At 38.3% G+C, this 8,038-nt stretch overlaps 1 long non-coding RNA gene across 1 annotated transcript; it reads left to right on the plus strand.

Moving 5' to 3' along the window:
• The first annotated feature begins 855 nt into the window (after window positions 1-855).
• LOC110448676 lies at window positions 856-7,208 on the plus strand. The gene is made up of 4 exons (XR_002462754.1): window positions 856-959; window positions 4,086-4,197; window positions 5,021-5,166; window positions 5,672-7,208. It is a non-coding gene; the product is annotated as an uncharacterized LOC110448676 (long non-coding RNA).
• The last annotated feature ends 830 nt before the right edge of the window (window positions 7,209-8,038 follow it).

Consider the following 8,038-nt stretch of genomic DNA (forward strand, 5'->3'; position numbering starts at 1 on the left):
GTGTTAGGTACATGTATAGTAGTAGTTCTTGTATGTAGTTACATTTTTTTCTCTTTTTTTTTTTTTTAATTTCAGTTCAGGAAGTATAAAAGCTAAACTTTTATTGAAAATCCTCACGGACGCTCTCTCCGCGATAGATGTAAAGACCAGCTTTGTCCAGTCCTATAATTCCATCGACAAGGTCACTCTCAAGGTCACAAAAGCCCTTGATACGACTACACTAACAATAACTGTGACACAAAACACGGCCACCTCATCTACAACGACGGCACCCACCACTACCACAATGCCTTCAATTACCACACCGCCTACTACCACAACTCCACCTATAACTACAACTGTAGTTACGCACGCTCCGCCAATACCTACAACTGTCAAACATACTACCATTCCACCTTCCACAACTACAACACCGACTACAACTCCAACCACTCCAACAACTACAACTCCGACTACAACCACCACCACTCCAACAACTACAACTCCGACTACAACCACCACCACTCAAACAACCACAACAACAACTCCGACTACAACCACCACCACTCCAACAACTACAACTCCGACTACAGCTCCCACCCCTCCAACAACTACAACCCCGACTACAACTCCAACCACTCCAACAACTACAACCCCGACTACAACTACCACCACTCCAACAACTACAACTCCGACTACAGCTACCACCACTCCAACAACTACAACTCCGACTACAACTACAACCACTCCAACAACTACAACTCCGACTACAACCACCACCACTCAAACAACCAAAACTACAACTCCGACTACAACTACCACCACTCCAACAACTACAACTCCGACTACAACTACAACCACTCCAACAACTACAACTTCGACTACAACCACTCCAACAACTACAACTGCTACAACTACCACCACCACCACCACGCCAACAACTACTACTACAAACTCTCCAAGTCCTGTAACAACTGCAGGTAAGTGATACGATCGTCTTGAAAGGGGGGGGGGGGCGTAATTTATGGCATGTTTATGTGCAAATCCATTGTGTGCAGTTTCTACATTACGTGACTTAATGATATCAATGTTTTACTTTCTGCACAAACAATGTACGTATTTAGAAACGAAATAAGTGCCAAACCAAATGCAAAGGCTGGGTCAAACTACCCTACGTGAAGGGGACATCTGAGACGTTTTACCGGGTGGTTAGGAAACACCAATTCAGCACCCCGATGAGACCACTGAAAACACTCAGACAGTTACTGGTGCACCTCAGAGACAAGACTGGCATTTTAGATAAAACATAAATATGTGAAACTGGGAGGAAATTTGGTACACGTGTGAAGGAACATCAAAGGGACGTAGAGAAAATTAACAATATCACATTTACCAGATCCACACACAAAACATCCGCCACCCAGTACAATAAATCGGCATTAACAGATCACGATAACACCCAAAATGAAATCTTCGATTGGGACTTTGTCAATATCGTTGAAAGGGAACAACACACAAAAACGAGACAAATCATTAAAGCAATCAAGATTTAAAAAAAAAACATGAATAGAGACGAGGGGGGTATTACACCAGCTGCGTCATCTGTGTGACATGATACTGAGAGGGAGATAGATCTACACAATACCTCTAACCTGTCTGATGCAGTGTGCATACGCTCCTTATTGATAGGCGAAGGTCGAGTGACATTAAAAATATACAGTTTCGTCACATAGTTGTAAAAGATTCAAATCGCTCACTCAGTCATAGCTTGACAAAAGGACCAGTCGGTCTTGAAACGTTTCGACACGTTTAATAGGTACAATGTTTGTGTAGAAAGTAAATCTTTGATATCACATATTTCCAACCTGATGAATCTTTTTAAATATATTATGTGGTTCAGTTTTGGTATGTGTTATCAGCTGGAATCCATTGAAAGGGTCGACCCGAACCCGTTCTCAGTTAAAACCTATATTTGTTTAAAACTTAATAATTAAATGATTAAGAACATATGAGAAAAACAGTCAGATATTTTTCTTAAAATTATGGGTGTTAACTGCATACAGTAGGATATGGCGTATTTTCAACACATACTGGTTCAATGTTGGAAATGCCATTTTCATGCTTCTAGTATTTTGTATTTATTGGAAATGCCCAACCAGAACCTCTTACATAGAGGCCACGTTTTCCATTCAGTTGATTAAAAAGAAAAGAAAAGAAAAAATAATTTTGAAAAGTGACAACATGCATTTGTTTCAATTTTTCAATTAAAATGTTGAAAACGCTGCGTCCATGCTTTAGTACAATGATGGATTCATGTCAATATTTTACTTATTCAGTAGTACAAAAAGAAAAAAATATGACCAGGTGTTTTTTTCATTAAAGATAAGAGGTTAAAACTGCTAACAAATTTCATGTGTGTTTTATTGTTACAGCTGTAATATGAATTTATCTCTCAAAAGGTGGGGAAACTTCCGAGCTTTAAATCCTGCATGTTAATAAAGAGAAAGTCACCTTCAATTTGTATACTGAACAAAAAAAAGAAACGCACAAAATTCCTTCCCTGCAGTACACCTTAGCTGTAAGGAAATAATGGAATATTTGGTCAGGTATTACATCAAGAACGATCTACCCTAAAATCAGCCAAGTGTGACGATGCCATTGTGTGACTGTGAGCTTCTTGAGTCCAAATCACGCGGCGTGATCAAGCCAAGCCGGAGTTTTTAACAAATAATCTCAACGGATACTCCAAGTTCAGACACATTAATTTTCCACGTTGGCATTTTGATTTCGCCATTGACTGAGATGCCACGCTTAACGCAAATTCAGAGCAATTGCGATGTTGATGGATGGTCATAGCCAAACTGCTGTCGCACGGCAGTTTCGTGTTGGCCCGTGTACAATTAACCGTCTCTGTACACGTTTCCGTGCTACAGGGTTAGTTGCCGATCGTTCCAGGAGCGGTCGTCCGCGTGTAACGACCGCACGACAAGACAGGGCGATTCGATTGTCGCACTTGCGCAACAGATTCAAGACTGCTGTAGAGACTGCGCCGCATACCTTAGGTACTCATGGCAGACCCATTAGTCCTCAAACTGCCAGGAACCGCTTGCGTGCCGAGAGAATCATTGCGCGCCGACCTTATGTCGGGCCACCTCTGACACCACGGAGGCGGCAAGTGCGTCTTGACTGGATGCGCAGACATGGCCCGAATAGGCCTGGGATGCGTCGATGGAGACGTGTGATGTTCACCGACGAGTCGAGATTCTGTCTGTATCGCTCAGACGGAAGAAAAAGGGTATATCGCAGACGCGGTGAGCGTTTCGCCGACGCATGCGTGGTTGAACGCGATAGATTCGGTGGGGCTTCTATAATGGTTTGGGGAGGCATCTCCCATGGAGTAAAATCCCCCTTAGTGGTCCTGCATCAAAACCTCAATGCCGTTCGATACAGAGACCAGATCCTCCAACCACATATCCTTTCACTTCTCAGACGTCATAACCTAATTTTCCAGCAAGACAATGCTCGACCGCATGTTGCCACAGTCTGTCGTGATTTTCTCACGGCAAACAACGTTCAGTCTTGAGCATCTGTGGGATGAGCTGGACTGGCGTATTAGGAAACGTCAAAAAAAAAACCAACTAACCGCGCCCAGTTGATCGCAGCATTAACACAAGAATGGAACAACATTCCCTTAAGGCGAATAAATGTTCTCATGAATTCAATGCATAGGAGAATCCGGGGATTCGTGCAAAAGGTGCCCACACCAGGTACTGAAGTGTCATTTTGTTTTTCGCGGGTATCCCACTTTGAGTAACTACTGATGACACGAGTGACGGCACACAGACTTTTCTTCTACAGTATTGTAAAGAGTAGTCTTGTCCCTTCATATTGATATAAAATTTTGTACAAATTTCCCAAAATATGATAGGCTATTGATTATTGCATAATTTAATTTTGCGTTTCTTTTTTTGTTCAGTATATATTGCAAACCGTTAGCATGTCACTGTTGCGTGTATAAGTAATCAGTATTGATGATCACAACTTTGTTCAGCCAAGAAAAGCACTAAATTGCGCATATTTTTGATAATGAATTATTAATGTTTCAGGGTCGACAACTCCTTCCGTCTGTCGGAATGGCACACTGGCTATTCCATTGTTATTCCAATGCTTCAATTTTCAAGATTTCACGAGCTTGACGACAGATGACGATAAATGCACGTATGTAATTTCATACCCCTCAATTATCATAGCCAATTGCTGGATCAGAGGTGTGGAAAATAAATCTCTCCGCTCGCCTAAAGAATACAGTTACACAATAGACATTTAGCCTACTTCCAATTATAATAATATATAAAAATAGTTTATTTTGTACGCCATTTGTCCATTTGACCAGAATTTGAAAATTCTACATTTTCTTGATTTGTCCATTGTATTTACAGTTGTATTCCTTTTATGTTTTAATAATAATTTTAACATTTCCTGTAAGCCCTCAAGAGTTACCTTATCATCTGTTTACCTTGATAAAGATAAATCAATTGCTTTTATCTCTGAAGAAGATCCCCCATTTATTAAAATATTATTTTCAGCGTTGTTTACTTGCATTAAAAATGTACTAATATGTAAATGTGTCGAAATAAACCCTACGTCACTCATGTTACAAAAGACTGGTATTGCATCTACACAAGGAAGAAGCATGGCTCTGATACTGCGTACACGTACCAACCATTGATATGAGATTAAGACGCATGAGAAGTGGTGTGGAAATAAGTGCATGCTTTTTTAACATTGAGCAAATTAGGGCGAAAATATCCGAATACATATCTATGAATTATATGGCTTATAGATAAATAAAATATGTATACAGATTTCACAACCATTTTCAATGCAAAAAAAATCTCACCACGACTTTTTTAAATAGTCAAAAATGAGGCGTTTCCACGAACAAGAGGTTCCTGTTTTAATGTTTTAAAGTTAAAAGTAATGCTTAAAATGCAAAAACTACCGGATCTCATCTTTAATGCAGTCTACATTTGTGTTGTAGGTACCTGGGCACTGTAGGTAATTGTCTTGAGGGAAAGCTAGAGACAACCTACAACGTCACATGTTCCTATAGTGACCAACTCGTCATCATTGGTTCTTTTGCATCCATAGTTACGTCAGCGCTCAATTTTGACTTAATCACAGTATGTAAGTATTTGTAAACTTAAACAGTGAAAACATGTGTACGCTGTTTATGATACACGGTTGTTTTTTATCTACTTTTTTCTGAACGGTTCTCGTTGATACTACAATTTTATATACTACAGTGTGAAAGTGACATTTACCCAAAATCATTTCATGTAAAAAGTTTTGGATATACGACATATTTTTCCAATCGAAAAATAGTTGAAAATTGTTGGGTTTTTTTGGGGTTTTTTAGATTGTTTATCACTGTCCATCCAGGTCTCCTGAATAACTTTGAGTGAAACTTATATATGTGATTAATTTCGTTATGTTACATAGTTCTATATGGAATTCAATCCCATAAAGTTAAAATGGTTCCACTCCTTTCGTAAAAGTACTTCCTCACCTTATTTTTTACTAGCTTTCCATATAATTTGAGCTATTGTGTGACGGTTTTAAGACTCGAAATTTGAAATTTTAAACTTTTGTTGTGAAATAAATCTCATTTTCATTCTTATATGCATTTCAGGTAACTTTCAGAAGCGCTGATGAAACAGTGATCACGTGATTACATGATGACGTGTTGAGTCACGTGTCAGAGACCATAGACGTTACATGCTTCTGATCTGACCCCCGATTGTAATGAAGCATTCACTTCCGGTACATGTTGATGATGCGTGAAGCCACATCCTGTTTCAGTGCAATGGATTTTCATAAACTACAGTCCCTCGCTATGTGTGACTTTCTGTTGTAATTTGTCATCAATGTTCAACCCTCAATGATGAAATTGGTCGGTGATTATATGAGCCACAAGCTTATGGATGGAAAGCAAAATTACAGTACAATACAACGTACCGACAAGATTCCACCGCCATGCTGGAGAAGTTTCATAGATTTTTTTTGTGACGTTGGATATCTACCATTGGGAATGAACAACTATAAAACTTCATTATGTAGGTAGTTGTAGTGTTGGTGTAAGAAACACTTAATTCAATCGGCTGTTACCGTAAAAAAAAATTGGAAGACGAGGCTCCTTCTAACTGCTCGCAATATACCTTTTCTTACTCTTAGATTTTCTCCTGGAAAAATATCAGGCTCGTAGGTACGTTTTGGACTGGTTCAGGACAGCGAAAAATTACCAATTGCAAGGCTGATAGTCGGTTGTGTATGTGCTTTGAAGATTATCAAAGAACTACTCAAAGATTAGAGCTGGACAATGTTACCATTATGATGATTTACCATTCACCTTTATCTGTAATCAAAGCATTACTCTGAGATGTAGCAGGTATGCAAGATTCAGATACTCTAGGCAAACTCGTAATATCCCCACAAGATGGTGCATACAGGGACCTCTAATTTTTTCATAATAAACGTCTAAGTGTGTATCTCGTGAAATCTATGTTATATTAAGTATCATTCAACATTCTGATGGTCTGTGACACATGTGGAAGTTATACCAGTAGGTCTGCAATATCAAAGCAAGTTATTGCATTTAAGTGACTACCTCAAAAGTAACTGGATCACGTGAAATACAGGTTATATGTCGTGTCTACCTCCAAAAGGATACACTATGAAATCAATAGTTTTCGTGGGTTTTTTTAATTTCGTTGTTATCGTTGGTAATCTTCATCCGCGAATTCAAAGGTCCACGAAGAAAATACAAGTTTGATATTAGCAATTCTCCGTTTGAGCGAGAACTCGTAACCCACGAATTCATGTACTCTCGAAATTGTGTTTTGTCTGGAAACAACAAAACATATTCCCCCACGAAAATATCTGATTTCATAGTAGATTGCGTGAAATATCGGGTATATGTAGTAAGTCATTACAAGTCATGTACGTCAACAATATTTTGATCAAGTGTAATATATGTGAAATGTAGTAAGTGTACTAACTCAAATAATAATTCAGGCATTTATACTGGAGTACATTGTACTATGGAACTGTAACTGGTACACTTAGTTTATGCATGAATGAAATTATTGGATCTAAGATTAACGATGTATTGATATTTTCATAAGTTAATAAAATATTGTTTCGGAAATGAAGTGTATGTAGTATGTTAATTTTTAATAAAGACATTTAATCTGTGAAGTAAACGTGCATACATATAATAAATATGATCAAAATCGGTCTTTACTTTTTCCAACGAAAGAAAATAACAGGGAGAATGGCAATGATGGCCAGGAATACCTTCGCCGTAAAATTGAACATTTTAGATCGCATTCGCTTTTTCTGGGTTTAAGTGGTTCAAGTTATCTTGAGGATATAAATAAAGTATTGATGCTCTCAAATTTCTAGAAATGAGAATGCCTTTCCCCCTGTTATGGTACTGGTACTGCAGTTTTGTGATTACGTGTCTTGGCAGAGACCTGGTGAAAACTAGTTTATGTGAATAGGAACTGAACCAATATAAGACTTACTGTTTAGTAGTTTTCTTTGACGCCAAGTTTCAGTTATTTTGATTATTTGTGTTTGAAAGGAAAAGGTTAAAACGTCACATGGTTGAATTTTCCCTATTTACAAGTGCTTCGTCTATCAAGATGTTCATGCGGAACCATCATACAGGGAAGTACCAGACCAGAAGGAACTATGCCAACCAGAAACAATTATAATATCAAAATATTATGGAAATCCGGCTATGGTATTATAACCACAGGGCCACATAGGTAAATAATACCCAGTATATAAATGTTTTCACATTATCATCTAATCTACTGCCGTTAAAACAAATTAGCTCCCTTATCATTTAATCTACTGCCGTTAAAACAAATTATCTCCCTTATCCCATCGGTTATTAGAATCACTATATATCTATTGTTCTATTTTGTATATACTATTATAACTCCTCTCTCTCTCTCTCTCTCTCTCTCTCTCTCTCTCTCTCTCTCTCTCT

This window comes from Mizuhopecten yessoensis, unplaced genomic scaffold (assembly GCF_002113885.1).
Source record: "Mizuhopecten yessoensis strain PY_sf001 unplaced genomic scaffold, ASM211388v2 scaffold4123, whole genome shotgun sequence".
Lineage (NCBI taxonomy): Eukaryota > Metazoa > Mollusca > Bivalvia > Pectinida > Pectinidae > Mizuhopecten > Mizuhopecten yessoensis.